The sequence below is a fragment of the Magallana gigas genome, chromosome 3, assembly GCF_963853765.1.
Source record: "Magallana gigas chromosome 3, xbMagGiga1.1, whole genome shotgun sequence".
Classification (NCBI taxonomy): Eukaryota; Metazoa; Mollusca; class Bivalvia; order Ostreida; family Ostreidae; genus Magallana; species Magallana gigas.
The window spans coordinates 25277943-25298375 of NC_088855.1; the positions used below are offsets into that span (position 1 = coordinate 25277943).

At 34.3% G+C, this 20433-nt stretch overlaps 1 protein-coding gene across 1 annotated transcript in view; it reads right to left on the reverse strand.

The window, feature by feature from the left end:
* LOC117692916 (N-acetylglucosaminyl-phosphatidylinositol de-N-acetylase) overlaps positions 1-20433 on the reverse strand; it is a 149123-nt gene that overhangs the window by 68654 nt on the left and 60036 nt on the right. The window lies entirely within an intron of this gene.

Genomic DNA, 20433 nt, shown 5'->3' on the forward strand with positions numbered 1-20433 from the left:
TTCTTTACCTTAGACGTTTTACTTTTCCACTAAGCATCCGCCTTCGTTGCCTTTCCTTTACACTACATCTAAATTCATCATGTTCATAAGTGATCATTCATTCGCATTTCAAAATATTTAATGTCCGTATTCTCGGACTCCATGCTAGGAAATTTAGTTGGATATAAGCTACGTCATTCTTATCCATGTGCATGTTGTCGACAGCAGACCAAAGAAATTTTCACAATCGTTCTTTAATACGCTTTAATGTTATACAATATAGGATATACATGTAATTTTTATATACAGACCTTAATTAATTTGTTTGCAAGTTTATAACTAATGATTATTCCTTTATTGGCACCACTTATAATTTACTCAATTCACTCTCTCTCTCTCTCTCTTTTCTTTCTCTCATTCAAGTCACGAGCGGCAATGTTTTAACTCGGCCCAGCTACGATCTGATTGGACAAAGGTCAGTCAAAACATTAGGTAGAAACTTTTCTGGAGTAAACCCCTGTTAAACGCTTCAATGTACTTCACTGTAACTTAAACGATCATGTTTTGATAAGCATATTTTTTATTATTATTTATTTACATCGATAACTCTTACTGAGACCATTCGACTTTGTACAAGCAGCACACATAACCTCGGACATCAGGTGTCTCCTGCACCTGGCTGACCCTGTCAATCAAACTCTGTGTATTTGTTTTTATTGGATGGCCAAGCGTCTCTTTTTTTGTCAATAGCCAATGGAAAATTAATGACCTCAAGGTAATCGGAATCAGTATTTGATAAAGCATACAATTTAAATGACAAAAATTATTAATCATCTGAAAATTATTTAAACCACTGTTAGCGGAAAACAAAGAGTCTTAGAAGTAATTAACACACAGGGATTTGCCTACAATGTACACAGTCATGCAATTACTAGTAATTATTATGGGAATCTTTGCGCATGGTACTTAATTCGAACATATTATAATAATCTATGCACTGTACGCCGTTACACATGTACGAAGCGCCGGTAATATATATGAATATTGAGTAAAAAATTTAAATCATTTTTATTTCTTGTTCTTTTCAATACAATGTGAAATTACTTTCAAAAAAAATTCCGAAATACTAATTACAACTTTCTTTTTTGTGCAGCATTTGCATTTTTTTTTAGGTACATGTATATATATGTACAGAACATACTTATTTACACGCGAATGATACGACATAGGAAAAAAAATAATCGGCTGTTCGTAGAACATTTTTATCTTACGAATGTGACTAATTTAATTTTAAATATTTTTCAACATTATCAATGTTAATAATATCAGGTGTATTTACTGTTTGTGTTTTTACATCGTAATCTCTGAAACCAATAGAAATACTAATGTTAGCAGAAAAATCAAATCCCGCCGAATACTGAAAAACCGATTTCAGTTTGCAATCATACGGATTTTATTTTTGGTATTGACTTTTGAGTTACGGTTACTTTTTTTCTGGATGATTTTATTATTTATTATTTTATGTAAAAGCACCATTCCAACTGTTACTCAATTATATAACAATTGATGACCTGGGGCTATATATATTTCGAGCTGTGTGCCCTGAAGCGACAAAAGATTCTCGGTCGCTGTGGCGATTGAATTTACACAGACTGACCGAATAAACAAACGGGTGGGAAAGTGAAACAAAATGTTACACATGAGAAGAAGCCTGTGACCAAAAATGATTTTTGATAGACCTCAAGGTAATCGGAATCAGTATTTGATAAAGCATACAATTTAAATGACAAAAATTATTAATCATCTGAAAATTATTTAAACCACTGTTAGCGGAAAACAAAGAGTCTTAGAAGTAATTAACACACAGGGATTTGCCTACAATGTACACAGTCATGCAATTACTAGTAATTATTATGGGAATCTTTGCGCATGGTACTTAATTCGAACATATTATAATAATCTATGCACTGTACGCCGTTACACATGTACGAAGCGCCGGTAATATATATGAATATTGAGTAAAAAATTTAAATCATTTTTATTTCTTGTTCTTTTCAATACAATGTGAAATTACTTTCAAAAAAAATTCCGAAATACTAATTACAACTTTCTTTTTTGTGCAGCATTTGCATTTTTTTTTAGGTACATGTATATATATGTACAGAACATACTTATTTACACGCGAATGATACGACATAGGAAAAAAAATAATCGGCTGTTCGTAGAACATTTTTATCTTACGAATGTGACTAATTTAATTTTAAATATTTTTCAACATTATCAATGTTAATAATATCAGGTGTATTTACTGTTTGTGTTTTTACATCGTAATCTCTGAAACCAATAGAAATACTAATGTTAGCAGAAAAATCAAATCCCGCCGAATACTGAAAAACCGATTTCAGTTTGCAATCATACGGATTTTATTTTTGGTATTGACTTTTGAGTTACGGTTACTTTTTTTCTGGATGATTTTATTATTTATTATTTTATGTAAAAGCACCATTCCAACTGTTACTCAATTATATAACAATTGATGACCTGGGGCTATATATATTTCGAGCTGTGTGCCCTGAAGCGACAAAAGATTCTCGGTCGCTGTGGCGATTGAATTTACACAGACTGACCGAATAAACAAACGGGTGGGAAAGTGAAACAAAATGTTACACATGAGAAGAAGCCTGTGACCAAAAATGATTTTTGATAGATCTTGATATCGTTTTGACAATTAAAAAATTCAGCGCGAGCTCCTGTCAGCCGGGTGGGAGGGGGAGGGGGGGGGGGGCAGCAATGAGTTCGCTTCTACAAAGAAACGAACGACCATGTAGAAAAACTACAGAAGTGATTAATATGTGACCGATAGAATCTAATCTAAAGCAGTTTAAAATTCATGTGAAATTTTTTTTTTAAAATTATCGAATGCCTCAATTCAGGACATTTTTTTATCGTGCTAGCACCTACCGCAAACATGTTACATGAAACTTTGATTATAATTTGATTTTTAAACTACCTTGTACGCTATCTATAAATCAATGCTTATAATCAACTGTACAAGTTTAATGAATTTATCTTTTCATCTTAAACGAATATGATAGTTGAAAACATAATAAAATATAGTTGTGTCCGTGCAAAATATGAAACATGAACACGTGATAAGGTACATGTAGAAGAACACGAACCGACTGCGGATTACTTGTCCAGTCGTGCCGGTTCTCCTCAGCCATGTGCGATGGATGATCATCATTTAAAGGTTTACTATTTGTGTGTGTGTGGGGGGGGGGGGGGGGTTGATTTAAAACTTTTTAAAATATTTTACATAAACAAACTAACCATTAATTTATGTCTTACGATGTTTACGATTGGGAGTATTATCGCTCATTAATATTCATTTACACTCAAATGTTCAATTGAATAAGTACAAGATGGACAAACTTTTATAGCATTTAATTAAAACAGTTCCTGTTTTTACGGCTATATTAACTCAAACACGTTCATATGCATGTAAGTGTGCGTCGCGATGTGAGAATCTTGTGTATTAAATAACCGCTTAATCACCGCTAGGTAGTGCAGCCGTGGCTGATCTCCACGGCCGTGGGCGATGGATATATTACGTAAAGGTACATGTACAATGCACAGACAGGCACAGCTCAGAACCCAGGAAGATTTGAAAAGTTTGCAGCATAATGACCATACTCTATCAAATAGAAGTTATTTATTTTAAACTTAAAACCCACAATTGATCTGTGTCTATTATTGCTTTAGATTGAGAATGACATTGCTTTTATTAATTAAGTGAACGATTTCTTAATTGACACCCAATCGTTTAATCCATAAAAAAATTATGTGTAATCAAAACGAAACCAATTCTTGAGTTCGCGGCTAAATAAACTCATACATGTATATGAGAGACACAGCTCTCGTGTATTAGATAACCGCTGACCTCTAGGTAGTCCAGCCGCGAGCATGGTGACCGATTTTCTCGGCCGCGGGCGAGGGAGAGCTTACGTAATGGTACACACACACACAGCTCTGATTCAAGGTAGATTTTAAATGCATGGAGTTAATAAATAAAATGTAATGCATTGAGTTTTTTAATTCCATATTTTGTGGTTTAAAAGAAAAGAAAAAGAATGTTTTGTTTTCCAATTGCCGTTTTTAATGATTGTGCACTATAATAACTTAACAACAATGACTTAAACTCCTAAAAAAAAAAGCATGTACTTCAACAACAAAAAAATCTTATAAATTAATGCCTCCTGTATAAACCAGCATACTTTCTGCGGCAACTTTATGCCAGTTGTACGCACAAAGACTTTCGTTAACTTGTTAAATGAAAACAGGTACGTGTCAACATGTAAAGCTTTTTACACTCAAACTACACAAATCACTTACAAAATAATATTGTTACGACCTTTATGAGATCCCAACAAACAACTTTTCCAGCAACCATATCAAAATCCTAACCGTTTTCGAATTAAGCAAAAACTTTTAGGGGCTATTGGCCATTAATTTAAGGGGCCAGCCCTTTTTTATTGGTGTCAAATGAAAGCCCTTGATATTCTGCACAACTTTTATTCTACATGTCTTAACAAAATATTTTTCGTTAAAAAGATATAAAGGAAAATATGTCTAAATTTTTGCACTTTTTTGAATCCTGTTTTTTGACCCCCTACCTTTTCCTAAATAAAAAACGTAATCTAAAAACAAAAACCGATGTGCACCACTACAATGTCTCTGCTATACAAATTCGTTGGATTCCCATTCCCTGCTATCATAGTCTCGGAGCCTTTGTCTGGAAACCAAAGGCCCTAAAAAAAATTAAAAGGGGAATAACTCGTTAACGGAAAGGGAATTCTAACTTTTATGAATTGATGAAGATAGAGTTTTGTAAAGTCCATTAGCCCTGAAAATTTGAGCAAAAACCGTTCAGAAATGAGCACGATATGAAGCCTCAAAGTTCGCTTCTAGAAAAAACAAGAGGCCCAGGGGCCACATCGCTCACCTGAGCAACAATTGCCTTAATTCTGATCAAATTAGCATTACAGTATCAAAATATCCTGACAACTAAGTACAGTAGATCTTGCTAAAAAAAATTGAAAATCTGCCAATTCTTATCCACCTCTTTCTTTTGGTAAATACCAAGCCCCTTTTGTTGTTGTACCTGTAAGAAGATTTTTCTCTATTCCTATATACCCCCCCCCCCCCCATTTTGTGGCCCCACTTTTCTCTAGGGTATCATGGTTTCATCAAACTTATATCTGCATAACCTGTGCTTTCACACTAAGTACTGAGTTTTGGACCGAAAAACTTTCCCAGAATATTTTTAAAGATTTTCTCTATATATTACTATGTAAAAATTCAAACCGCCATCACAGCCCCGCCCTACCACTAGGGACTGTGATTTTGAATTTACAATACCCGAGGATGCCTCTACACAAGTTAAAGCTTTTCTGGCCAAATGGTCTTTAAAAAGAAGATTTTTAAAGATTTTCTCTATATATTCCTATGTAAAAATTCATTCCCCACTGTGGCCTCACCATACCACTGGACTATTATTTTAACAAACTTGAATCTATATACGATTTGGAAATGCTTCCACTCAGATTTGGGCTTTCCTGGCCAAATAGTTTTGAGAAGAAGATTTTTTAGAGATTTTCTCTATGTATAAAAATTAGGGATGTCAACGAGTACCCGGTTAACCGGGTACTCGATCGAACGTCTGAGTATTGAATACTAAAATCAGTACTCGGTTACTCGGATGTATATTTTTCAATATTTCTAAGTTTATTTAATAATGCATTAAAACATCGGTTTTAAAACTTAAAATGTCCATTGCACTTGTACATACAGTAATTAGGATTGCCTACGCCTCTAAATATGCTAAATGACCGTTATCGCCTGTGGCAGTGTTTATATAGTAATTATCGTGACCAAGCCCCTGTTACCTAGCTTTTATCACCTTTGGCTGTCTTCTACCCTTATTTCTGGCTTACTTTAATGATTTGTTTTCACTGAACATCGTTTATATATTAGTCTATTATATAAATTAGATAGCACACAGTAGAGAAAATGAACAGACCTAAAATGCCACCACCGACTTCAAAGGTCTGAAAATATTTTTTAAAAACTGAAGATTAAAAAAAACATAAAATGTCAGTTGTGAAAAGTAAACTTATCCTATACGGGGGGAACGACAAACATGTTAAATCACATTCGTATTAAACATCCTCTTGAACAATTTATGATTTTATTTCTTGTGTGTATCCTGCGTTTATCTGAGAAACTCGACTCGGATTAACAAAGCTTCACAGTAGACTATCTTCTTCTTGTGTTGATCACATAAAAAACCCACTTTGAACAATTTATGATTTTATTTTATGTGTTTATCTTGTATTTATCTGATAAATAAATTGCTCATAATTCTTACAACAGAAACACACTTACGGGGAAACCTCCCATTATATCATGTGGCTTTATTTCTACAAAAGTGACCAAGGTTTTACAGTCATCAATGCACTTGTTCATATTTATTTACACTTTTACCGAGTACCTGGGTACTCGATCGGAAAAACGTCCGAGTAACCGAGTACAAAAAATTGACCGATTTGACATCCCTAATAAAAATGTATCCCCCATTGTTGCCCCGCCCTACCCCCAGGGACCATGATTTGAACAAACTTGAATCTACATTATCTGAGGATGGTTACCCGCCAATTTGAGCTTTCTTGGTCAAATAGTTTTTGAGAAGAAGATTTTTAAAGATTTTCTCTATATATTCCTATGTAAAACTTGATCCCCCAATTGTGGCCCCACCCTACCCCTGGAGACCATGATTTGAACAAACTTGAATCTTCACTATCTGATGATGCTTCCACTCAAATTTGAGCATTCCTGGCCTAATAGTTTTTGAGAAGAAGATTATCTCTATATATTCCTATGTAAAACTTGATCCCCCAATTGTGGCCCCACCCTACCCCCAGGGACCATGATTTGAACAAACTTGAATCTACACTACCCGAGGATGCTTCCATTTAAATTTGAGCTTTCCTGGCCTAATAGTTTTTAGAAGAAGATTTTTAATATATATTCCTATGTAAAACTTGATCCCCCCCATTGTGGCCCCACTCTACCCCCAGGGACTATGATTTGAACAAACTTGAATCTACACTACCTGAGGATGCTTCCATTTTAATTTGATCTTTTCTGGCCAAATTGTTTTTGAGAAGAAGATTTTTATAGATTTCTCTATATATTCCTATGTAAAACTTGATCCCCCCATTTTGGCCCCACCCTACCCCGGGGACCATGATTTGAACGAGCTTGAATCTACACTACCTGAAGATGATTCCATTATAATTGGAGCTTTTCTGGCCTAATAGTTTTCGTGAAGAAGATTTTTAAAGATTTTCTCTATATATTCCTATGTAAAAATTCACCCCCCTATTGTGGCCCCTCCCTACCCCCGGGGACCATGATTTGAACAAACTTGAATCTACACTATCTGAGGATGCTTCCACTCAAATTTGAGCTTTCCTGGCTTAATAGTTTTTGAGAAGAAGATTTTTTTAAAATTATCTCTATATATTCCTATGTAAAACTTGATCCCCCAATTGTGGCCCCACCCTACCCCGGGGACCAAGATTTGAACAAATTTGAATCTACACTACCTGTGGATGTTCTAATTTTAATTTGAGCTTTTCTGGCCCGATAGTTTTTGAGAAGAAGATTTTTAAAGATTTTCTCTATATATTCCTATGTAAAACTTGATCCCCCAATTGTGGCCCCTCCCTACCCCGGGGGACCATGATTTGAACAAACTTGAATCTACACTACCTGAGGATGCCTCCACACAAGTTTTAGCTTTTCAGGCCAAATAGTTTTTGAGAAGAAGATTTTTGAAAAATACCAACAAATTTTTAATAATTCTCAATTATCTCCCCTTTAAAGAGGGCGTGGCCCTTCATTTGAACAAACTTGAATCCCCTTCACCTAGTAATGCTTTGTGCCAAATTTGGTTGAAATCTGCCCAGTGGTTCTTGAGAAGAAGATGAAAATGTGAAAAGTTAACGATGACAACGATGACGACAACGACAACGACAACGACAGACAACGGACAAATTGTGATCAGAAAAGCTCACTTGAGCCTTTGGCTCAGGTGAGCTAAAAAAAAAACAAAAAAAACTAGACACGATCTCGTTGCGAGCAACGAGGAGGTCTTCCGTCTGATTTTTAGAATATGGAAAGACCTTACTCTTTATCTTTGTCAACGAAAGGTATCTGGAAATGGAGGCAGGATCTAAGAGTAATGGATGAAAGACTATGAACCCCTTTGGTGTCCCTTATTTGAGGGATCAGCTCCTTTTCATTCATTTTAGTTAACAAGTATTTTTGTGTACCGCTAATAAGTGTTTAGAAATTAGTTACCGTTTGAGATATCTGGGAAAAATCGTTTTGATATTCTGTCCTAAAATTCATAATAGGGTCCAGATAATAAACAATATATGGCTGTACATTGTTAAGGACATTATTTTGAGCATCTTTTGTTAAATATTGCTTTCCAGAATATTCCTCTATTTTGAGATATTGAGGATCAAAGTGTTGGACTTCTGGCCCCTTAAAATCCCTAATTACATAACAAAGGAGTAAATGATTGCCATGTATAGGTAAATGAAATTAGAATAAACATAATTGCTTCTATAACGTATCACAAAATATTTCACAGTAAAAAGTTATCTTTAAAAAACATATGAGCCCCCTTAGCCCCTTATTTAAAGGGCAAGCCCTTTTTAATTATAACACATTTTGTTCAACAAGTGTTTACAATTTCTGTACCGTTCTCAAGATATCTTGATAGGGTCGTTTTATGGAGCCGGCCCTGTAACTCCTTTTAGGGACCGCATAACAAAGAAATTATGGCTGCATATTGTTAAGTTCAATATTTTGAGCGTCTTCTGTTCAATATTGCTTTTCAGAATTTTTCTCCATTTTGAGATATTGAGGATCAAAGTTTTGGACTTTTGGCCTCTTAAAATCCCTAATTACGTAATATAGGAGTAAACGATTGTCATGTATAGGTAAATAACCTTATAATAAACATAATTGCTTCTATAATGTCCCTTATTCGTAATATCAAATAAAAAATGGTCGTTTTATTTTAAATACATTTTGTTCAACGTGTGTTTAGAAATTCATTACCGTTCCTGAGATATATGTGAAAGAAACTTTTGGGGCCGATCCCTTATCTCCTTATAAGGGTTGTTAAACGACACTTTGAAGGTTGAATACTGTTAAGTACATCATTTTGAGCATCTTTTCTTCTATACTGCATTTCCAAAGATTTTTCCTTTCTGATATATGGTGATAAATATTTCGGACATTTGACCGCTGAAAACCTCCAACTACGTAACGCATGATAAAATCATTACATTGCTTAGATACATAACTTTAAGATACATATCTGCTTTTATGAACTTTCACAAAATATCTCTCAGTAAAGAGCTACATGTATAGATAAAAGACTTTTGAACCCACTGGCCACCTAATTTGAGAGGCATGCCCCTTTTCTTGATATCAAATGAAAGGTCAAATATCAAATGAAACATGGGCGATCAAAAGTTTTGACATTTAACCCCTTAAAACCTAATTACCTAATTACGTAACACATTATAAAATCAATAGATTCCTTGGATACATGACGGTTTAGATCAACTCCAAATTTGAATTTTTTTTTAACTCACGTGATTTTGAATGACAACAGTTGTGAATGGAATTGGTGATCATTTTGGAGAATTAACAGGTATTGAAAATAACTCACGCACAGTATCATGCACATGACAAATATAGTGTCTTACACATGTAAATCTTAATGTTAAAGCTGCCAGGTCCGATTTTCAATCAAATAACTTTACGCTTTTAAACGATGATTTAATGCTAAGTATATGTGCAATAATATACGTTGCAGTAGTTTTCCTCGTCAATTAAGTCGATGAAAAAAAAATAAGGTAGATAATTGTGTATTCCGGAATGCTGTCCAATCCGGCAACATTATACAGCCCCTTGACATTTTCCTCTCGTTTTGGTTTAAAAAATGTTGTGCAATCCGGATCCTGCCTATTCTGTAAACTGGCGCGATGAAAAAAAACTGCATTGACTGCTGATAATTAGTAAGAGTTATTTCCCGTAGTCCGGCCACTTATCGATCGATCGGTCTTCTGCGAGATAGTTAATACTCAATTAATTTATCGACCAATTTTTCTGTCGTTGCTTGTGATTTAAACAACTGTGAATATAGGTCCAAACTAGCAACTCATTTTAGATCATACCATTAAGTTTTGTTATATAAAATATGCATTTTTGGCCAAAATTAGATAATTTTTTTCAGGCCTTGATTCAGGATACTGCGGGGGTAAGACTGTCGATATCATTTGTTATCCCCTTGTATGGCTAGTATTGGCTATACAAACAGAGTTGCATATTATTCTGTTAAAATGCTCAATTTTTTTGTTATAAAATTCTCATTTATATTTAACCATTGGGCATTTCAGCCACCTGTTGACTTGTTAATGTTTGTTAAACAATTTCCGGTAAAGCATGCACTTTTTTGGTTAATCGGATGTTTTAAATATTATTAATAACGATGATTTGATTGAAAAAGTATTTCTATCGTATGTATTCCGTTATGGATTTATTGCCTGGGTTTTCAAAAAAAAAAATTAAAATGAAAATTGATACCGTAAATAAAATCGATATATAATATATTTCAGAAGAACTGAAAATTTTGCAACAATATGCACGATCAAGACCTACTGCATTTAATACTATAATTAATTTGCAACAATGTCCTCTAAACCGAACGTTGCCTCATCCGGCTAATTTTTTTAGAACTACCCTCCGCCAGATTAGACAAGTTTTGCTGTACAATGTACAAATTTATTTTCAAAATAAACGACATAAAAGGGATTCGAGTTATTTCGCCTCGTGTTTAAACTGACTTTTTACGTTGAAGGTAATATGATTGTATTTCGATTTTCACATCTGTTCTTTTTATATGATCTATCATAAAATAAAATATACAGCATGACTATTAAAAAAACAAAAACAAAGCATTGTACATTTGTTGATTAAGAGTTTTTAAGTTTACGTTGTTCATAATCGATGCTAAACATGCAGGATGAATAAACCCAAATATTCGGAGGATAAAACAAAACGCTTTTTATGAATATATTTCAACTTTTACTACCTACACCATGCTTAATTCTCTCTCTCTCTCTCTCTCTCTCTCTCTCTCTCTCTCTCCAATATATAATATCCAATATTTTGTTAGCCAAATGAATTATCACAGATAGCAAATACTTAAGATGTGCGATTGGAATAATCATGTTGTGAATATCGCGCTTTTTTTTGTTGAACTGGGCAGTGTAATCCATTAAATACTCAGCAGCAAATTGTCAGAAATGGACATATGTATTTATACATGAATTTATTTACAATTCAACTCATACGACCGTAAAACGTTGTATTATAATCATTGATGTCATTTTTTTTCTTTTTTTACGCACTATGATTTAAATCAATGGTTTGATTCAACCTTAACCAATATAATTGAAAATTGAAATAATTTAAAAACGAATCAATGTGTGATAACGTATACATGTAAACACAAGAAGCATGTATCCTAGACTACAACGAATCCGTTGTCCACTTGCGCGGCGTCTCCCTGCCCGTGTTATGTAAATGTACACTCAACGTGGTGGGTTTGAAATGTTTTCAGTTTGATAACTGAATTTTATTTTCCACAATATCACTATTTAATGACATAGAAAAGATCACAATGAACGCATTTTTCCATTGACAGTCTTTCTATCTATATATTTTTTTAACTACGAGGCCAAAACAGCATTACTTTGTAGGTAATGGTATAATCTTTTATCATTTTTTCTTTGAATATCGTTAAAATCGGAATTCGTTGTGTTTGCAGCTACATAAATAAACCCATGAGTGCATTATAGCACGGCCCAAATTTTGTGTATTGGATAACGGTTGACCGCTCGCTAGTCAATCCGCGACCTATTTCCTAGGCCGCGGGCAAGGGATCGGATACAAACAATTGTTTACATACATGCAGCTTGGACTCCAGCTAGATTTTAAATGCGACTCAAATGCATTGCAAAGAAGCAGTTCTTTTACCCATAACGTGTTTCCCTTGAAAAGAATTAAAGTGTTTAAACTTTTTTCGAATGAAAGATGCTTGTAGGTAATGGCATAATCATTTTTATTTACTAGTAAAGTCGTTAAAATCGGAATTTTTGAGTTTGCAGCTACATAAATAAACCCATGTGTGTATTACAGCAAGACGCAAATCTTGTGTATTAGGTAACGGCAGACCGCTCACTAGTGGAGCCGCGACCTATTTTCTCGGCCGTAGGCAAGGGATGGGATACGTAATTGTTCACATACACAGCTCGGAATCCAGTTAGATTTTAAATGCAATTCAAATGCATTGCATAAAGAGGTTCTTTTATCCATAATGTATTTTACTAGAATATAACTAAAATGTTCAAACAATTTCCGTAATGTAAACTGGTACCCTTTATGTCTGTTATACGCACAAATACCCCGTTTATTTGCCAAATAAAACACTAATACATGGTAACAAGTCTAGCTTTTTACACTCATATTACGCAATACCCCAAAAAATATTATTGTTACGACATTAATAAGATCATAATGAACAACTTTTGCAGCGACAGCCATATTGAAATCTTAACCGGTTTTGAGTTATAGAGCGATAACTTTCAAGAACTTGAGGGGCCAGCTCCTTTTTCTTGATGTCAAATGAAAGATCTTTTAAACATAAATATTTTTTGTTCTACATGTCTAAACGAAATATTTTCAGGAAAAAAGATAAACTAAGAAAAGCATGCAAAATCACAACGCTTTTTATTTCTCATTTTTTTAACCATACCGAGCTTCGGCGCTTTTCAATTCTTTTGACTATCATTCCTGAAATTTTGAACTCAATATCTTTTTTAGTTTATGAAAACCTTCGTGGACAAGCCGACCCTCTAAAAATCGTTAAATTGCTAATATCTCAAAACTGGAAGTGACGTCGACATTAAAAAAAATTTCGAATAAGGTTCAGAGCAATATCTATCAGATCTAAAATTTCATGTAAATCGGCCGAGTAGTTTCTGAGAAATCGTGTACACAAAATATGTAAGGAAAAAAAAGAATAGGGAAAAAGAAACCGAACGAAAACAATAAGGTCTTCTGTTGGAAACGGAAGACCTTAATAAGAATAATCTTAACCCGCACAATAATAGAAAGGTCTTCCGTTGGAAACAGAAGACCTTAATAACAGCTTTAAGGTGGTGCAGAACACCTGCATATTGTGATGTACATGTATACTTTCTATTGAGATAAACAATAAAGTATATTAAATATTGATTAAATATTTACCCCCCAAATAATGTTACCTAACATTGAAGCGCAATGTGTTAAAGCGTTTACATATCTGTCAGAGCACTGGGGTCCACTGTGGTATTTTTGGTAATTTTACAATTGATATAAATGAATTTTCATGGGGGGGGGGGGGGGGGGGGGGTTGTCTGGACCCCTCACTCCCACCCCTTCTCTAAATCTGTGCACACGATGATGTTCATGTAGGCACACAGAAGCAAATCTGTCATATAATATTTTGAACCCCGCGATATATTGAACCCGGGTTCAAAATATCGCTGCGATATATTGAACCCCCCCATAAAATATTGAACCCAGGTTCAATATTTTATGGCCGCGATATTTTGAACCCCCCTCTATTTTTCATTGGCATTGGAGAGGGGGTTCAAAATATTATGGCTGCGATATATTGAACCCCCTACCTTTTTCCAATTCCCATTGGAGAGGGGGTTCAAAATATTATGGCTGCCATATTTTGAACCCCCCTTTATTTTTCATTGCTATTGGAGAGGGGGTTCAAAATATTATGGCCGCGATATATTGAACCCCCTACCTTTTTCTAATTCCCATTGGAGAGGGGGTTCAAAATATTATGGCCGCGATATTTTGAACCCCCCTCTATTTTTCATTGATATTGGAGAGGGGGTTCAAAATATTATGGCCGCGATATTTTGAACCCCCTACCTTTTTCCAATTCCTATTGGAGAGGGGGTTCAAAATATTATGGCCACGATATTTTGAACCCCCTACCTTTTTCCAATTCCCATTGGAGAGGGGGTTCAAAATATTATGGCAGCGATATTTTGAACCCCCCTCTATTTTTCATTGGTATTGGAGAGGGGGTTCAAAATATCGAGGTCATAATATTTTGAACCCCCTATTTTTTTTACAATTCCAATTGGAGAGGGGGTTCAAAATATTATGGTCGCGATATTTTGAACCCCCCTCTATTTTTCATTGGTATTGGAGAGGGGGTTCAAAATATTATGGCTGCGATATGTTGAACCCCCTACCTTTTTCCAATTCCCATTGGAGAGGGGGTTCAAAATATTATGGCAGCGATATTTGAACCCCCCTCTATTTTTCATTGGTATTGGAGAGGGGGTTCAAAATATTATGGCTGTTATATATTGAACCCCCTATTTTTTTTACAATTCCCATTGGAGAGGGGGTTCAAAATATTATGGCTGCGATATTTTGAACCCCCCTCTATTTTTCATTGGTATTGGAAAGGGGGTTCAAAATATTATGGCTGTGATATATTGAACCCCCTAGAAAATAGGGTATCCTTGGAGGTTACTCTAAATGGTAGTCCCCAGGTGGGAGAAAAGGGGGCTAACACCTGTGTACTGTGTATACACTCCGGTAGTAGCTAGGTAAACAGTAGCTCCCTTCATAGCTGACATCAGCCTGTATAATATCCCTGTTATGTAATACAATTTGGGAATTGTGAGTTTCTACTGATCAATTAATTTGTGACCGCATCTGCCATGGACTTGGAAGAGTACCATGATAAGAAGGGTTTTCAATATATCGCAGCTAAAATATTATGAACCCCCTCTCCAATGGGAATTGGAAATAGGTAGGGGGTTCAATATATCGCAGCCATAATATTTTGAACCCCCTCTCCAATGGGAATTGGAAATAGGTAGGGGGTTCAATATATCACAGCCATAATATTTTGAACCCCCTCTGCAAAGGGAATTGGAAACAATAATATTTTGAACCCCCTCTCCAATAGCAATAAAAAAAGGAGGGGGGTTCAAAATATTGCGGCCATAATATTTTGAACCCCCTCTTCAAAGGAAATTGGAAACAGTAGGGGGTTCAATATATCGCGGCCATAATATTTTGAACCCCCTCTCCAATGGGAATTGGAAATAGGTTGAGGGTTCAATATATCGCAGCCATAATATTTTGAACCCCCTCTCCAATAGCAATAAAAAATGGAGGGGGGTTCAATATATCGCAGCCATAATATTTTGAACCCCCACTTCAATGGGAATTGGAAATAGGTAGGGGGTTCAATATATCGCAGCCATAATATTTTGAACCCCCTCTCCAATAGCAATAAATAATGGAGGGGGTTTCAAAATATCGCAGCCATAATATTTTGAACCCCCTCTCCAATGGGAATTGGAAATAGGTAGGGGGTTCAATATATCGCAGCCATAATATTTTGAACCCCCTCTGCAAAGGGAATTGGAAACAATAATATTTTGAACCCCCTCTCCAATAGCAAAAAAAATAGAGGGGGATTCAAAATATCGCGGCCATAATATATTGAACCCCCTCTCCAATGGGAATTGGAAACAGTAGGGGATTCAAAATGTCGCAGCCATAATATTTTGAACCCCCTCTCCAAAGGGAATATTTGAACCCCCTCTCCAATAGCAATAAAAAATGGAGGGGGGTTCAAAATATCGCGGCCATAATATTTTGAACCCCCTCTCCAAAGGAAATTGGAAACAGTAGGGGGTTCAATATATCGCAGCCATAATATTTTGAACCCCTCTCCAATGGGAATTGGAAATAGGTAGGGGGTTCAATATATCGCAGCCATAATATTTTGAACCCCCTCTCCAATAGCAATAAAAAATAGAGGGGGGTTCAAAATATCGCAGCCATAATATTTTGAATCTCCTCTCCAATGGGAATTGGAAATAGGTAGGGGGTTCAATATACCGCAGCCATAATATTTTGAACCCCCTCTCCAAAGGGAATTGGAAGCAATAATATTTTGAACCCCCTCTCCAATAGCAAAATAAAATAGAGGGGGATTCAATATATCGCGGCCATAATATTTTGAACCCCATCTCCAATGGGAATTGGAAACAGTAGGGGGTTCAAAATGTCGCAGCCATAATATTTTGAACCCCCTCTCCAAAGGGAATTGGAAATAGGTAGGGGGTTCAATATATCGCGGCCATAATATTTTGAACCCCCTCTCCAAGAGCAATGAAAATTCGAGAGGGTTTCAAAATATCGCGGCCATAATATTTTGAACCCAGGGTTCAATATTTTATGGGGGGGTTCAATATATCGCAGCGATATTTTGAACCCGGGTTCATAATATCGCATAATATATTGAACCCGGGTTCAATATTTCGCGGTATCAAAATATTATATGACACCGGCAACCGCCACGGGGAGGGGGCATAATTTAATTTTTAATTTTGTTTGTAATAATTATATAGACCATTATACTTTCTATGACATAAAATGTTAAGGTTATTGATTAACTGAAAATTCACTGCAAACAGTTCTACCCCAAATTGCACATAAAGTGCTGCTCATGTCACGATGTGTATTATCATATGGGAAGGGATCTCATCCTTCAGTTATGAAAGAACTGCAAACGCTAACGCCCGTTTCCCGCCTACATTTTACATCCAAATATGTCGGAATTTCTGTTAGATATTCAAAAACTAAATTTTCTACTAAAAAGTATAATCAAATCCGAATCAATTTATATCAAAACAAAATTTGTAATAAAATTATTTATTTTTAAACAAAAGTTTTGCTAACGCGGGGTCTAAAAAAATGTCATTGAAATCGTTCTCTATGAGTGAGGAAAATTTTATTTAGCGGCCAATATGTGCATAAAAACTTAATGATAACATATTTACGATATGTATTAAAGTAAAATTTCATTTTAATTCATATCTGTTAATTAGTTTTCGAAAATTTATAAAGCAAAATTCTGTTTTTGGAATGTATTTCGGTCTGTAGACATATGTTCCCCCCTGTGAAACAACAAACCCTTTGGTAAAAATATGCTAAATAACAATAATTAAAACCCCTCAAAAGGAATTTTTGTTTCACAGGGGGAAAGATGTTTTAAAAAATATTTCCGTTTTCCGTTATTTTCTATTATAAAATGAGCTATTTTAACCCAAAATACAAAGTTATCTCGCTTTGTTTGACCAAATCATTTATATTTAATGAAAATATACATAAATGTTTACATTATTATAAAAAATTAACTTTAATTAGACAACTTTCAAAAAATGACTTTTAGTTAGGCGGCTAGACAATGCTATCGTTCGCAGTCCTTATAAATTTTAATAGTATTATCGGAGCTTGCATGTAGCCTTCATTTTTAATTAAACTGGTACAAAACAGTGTTATTTAGGGGCAAACACTTGGTGCGGGTATTACTGTCTAATGACAGCATCTAGTTATTTATACTTTGAAAGACAAAATCAGTTACGATACTTAGAGATGAACATTTCATTGAAAATATACTCAAGAAATTGAAAGAATTCTTCGAGAGTCATTTCAAGAAAGTTGTTTTGAATAGGGTTTTTTTCCAACAGATGGATTAAACTTATTGTGGAATTCTTGGTAATCATTTGACTTCCCTGTATATTAGCTGAACATTAAACTCTGGCTGTACACTAGATTGAAATATGCAGCACTTACAAATTGAATACATTTTCAGTGCACAATTTTTTATAAAAAGTTCCCCACTTTTATAATAAAAAATTGCAATCTTTAAATATGTGATACTTTTTTGTTTTCAGCAAAAAACTGAAAGTTTTCAACTTGAAAAGGAGTACAAAGGAGTATATTTATGCATGTAAAGGGACAATGCACTTTTGAATTTTTTTTTGTTTTTTTTGTTTTACAGAATAAAGTTTGTATGTTTTTTCTCTTTTATTAATATTGTAAACATATAAATGTTAATATATAAAACAAGTAAGCATACATGCAGTATTATCATACACATGATTCTACAAGGAGATGATAAAATGCATATAAATCATTTTATAACATTTTGCTTTTTTGATTCTACAAGGAGATAATAATATAGATATAAATCTAAAATTTTATACAATTTGGTAACATTTTGCTTTTTATTTAATATTGTACAAAGAATAATTTGAGAAAAAATAAAGTATTGAAATAATTGTAGAACAGGCGTACATACATGTAGTATTGTTTTTAAACATTCATTTACATATCTACATCTAATTGTGAATTATATATGATTTTATAAATAGAAAGCCAATGCTAGCATGGTGGGCCACCAGTCATCTACACAGTCTTCGTTGCCCTTATGCTAGCTAGTGACCACATCTGGCATGTGGACCCAATGGCAAATTATAACCTATACAAATTTTCTTTAAAAGTTTCTTAATTTGTACAAAGTTATACGATTTCTCTGCAATATATTGGTAAGTTTTCAAAGATGATTGTACAAAGTTATATAGAGTGTCCCTATCAGATTTTGAAATCGTTAATCTACATTTCATTTTGTATTTATAAATTTTCATTGCAGGATATGAAATAAGTGTATTCATACCATTATTGAAATCTGAATTTTCATAACAGCCAATGACAATGTATTTTTAACTAACAGCAAAACCAACAATAGAGCTTATTTTTTGCCCTATGAATGAAGAGTCATTCCAATCGTGAAGAAGGTGAATATTGTACTTTGATGATAGTATTGATAAAAAAAAACAGCAATAATTATTTTATTATATGATTCAACGATGAATTGATACAGACATATATTAAATTGAGTGTTATAAAGCAACGTTTTAGTTTGAAGCCATTATAGCCGAACAAATTGAGAAACACGACGTTTCATTGAACAATCTATTTTGAGTCCAATGTAGAGAAAATCAAATGTTATATTGACCTCCTAGGTCACGTGCAGGTGAATATAACATTCAGTTTTTTCGAAATAGTTGGATATGAGCCAATCAGAGAGCTAAGAATTAATCATTCAATATAATAATTATCATTGTAGCATTGTAGTCCTAGAGAAAAAGATTTTTAAACATTTTCTCATTACAGTAGATTTCTATGTTAAACTTAGAACTCTTGGGGCCCCAGTTTTACTTTGGGTATCACAATTTTTACAATTTAGAATCTTCACTTTATACACAGGCTTTAATTGTTGTAAATATATTGGCATCTTGAGAAGAAGATTTTTTAAAGAAACCCACAAAATTTTCAAAGTTACGCAATTCTCTCCTTTTTAAAAAGGGTTGTGTCCTTTATTTTAATAGTTTAGAATCCCTATCCCATCAGGATGCTTTGTACCAAGTTTGGTTAAATTTGGCAGCGTTTTAGAGAAGACATAAAAAATGTAAGAAGTTTACAGACAGATGGACGGTTGACGGACAACTGGTGATCAGAAAAGCTCACTTGAACCTTCCGTTCTGGTGAGCTAAAAATCATTTCATGAATTTTAGCAACACTCATAACCCTTCAAGTAAAGCAACTCTCAATTTTACAGATATATTGACAGGTACTTTATTCGAAACTGTCCCTTGCTACCTTACGGAACATATACATCTATATGTTGTTTCTCTTATTCTCCTTCCTTTTATCAGTAAGCTTTTGTAATGTTGCTAAATCATGCATACATTCATGTATACACATACCTTTGACAATTTGTTTCTATAATATGTTTAGTCTTTATATACGTGTTCATCAAGTATATTCTGTGGTTAGCATGAATATGATCCTCATATACATGTACAATGTTTGGTTAGAGTGAATAAACTGAACTTTAACAAAGTACAGCAAAACTCGGTTATAACGAAGTCACTGGAAATTACTTCGCTATATCCGTAATTTGTTATAACCGTATAAGAAATTCATTTAATTTACATAGCTGGGGATCCAAGATGACTTCGCTATATCCGTAAATTCGCAATATCCGTGTTCGTACTAAACAAGTTTTACTGTACATGAATTTCAAGTTTTCATTTTTTATCTGCAGCATCACTGAATACCATTAAGTCTCATGTAAAGTACACACTTTTTTGTATCATACTTTTTATGTTAAGTGAAAATGCTGTAAAAAAAATAAATAAAGACACGAAAACACAACTTGCAACATATTATGTAAATGATTCACCAAAAGAAGAAAAATAATAAACTGAGTCACTGCCTTTGATTACAGGGGGCTTGCATATGAGCTCCCATCTCTTGATTAAATTTTGGCTAATGCGTACTATACATAAGACTTTATGG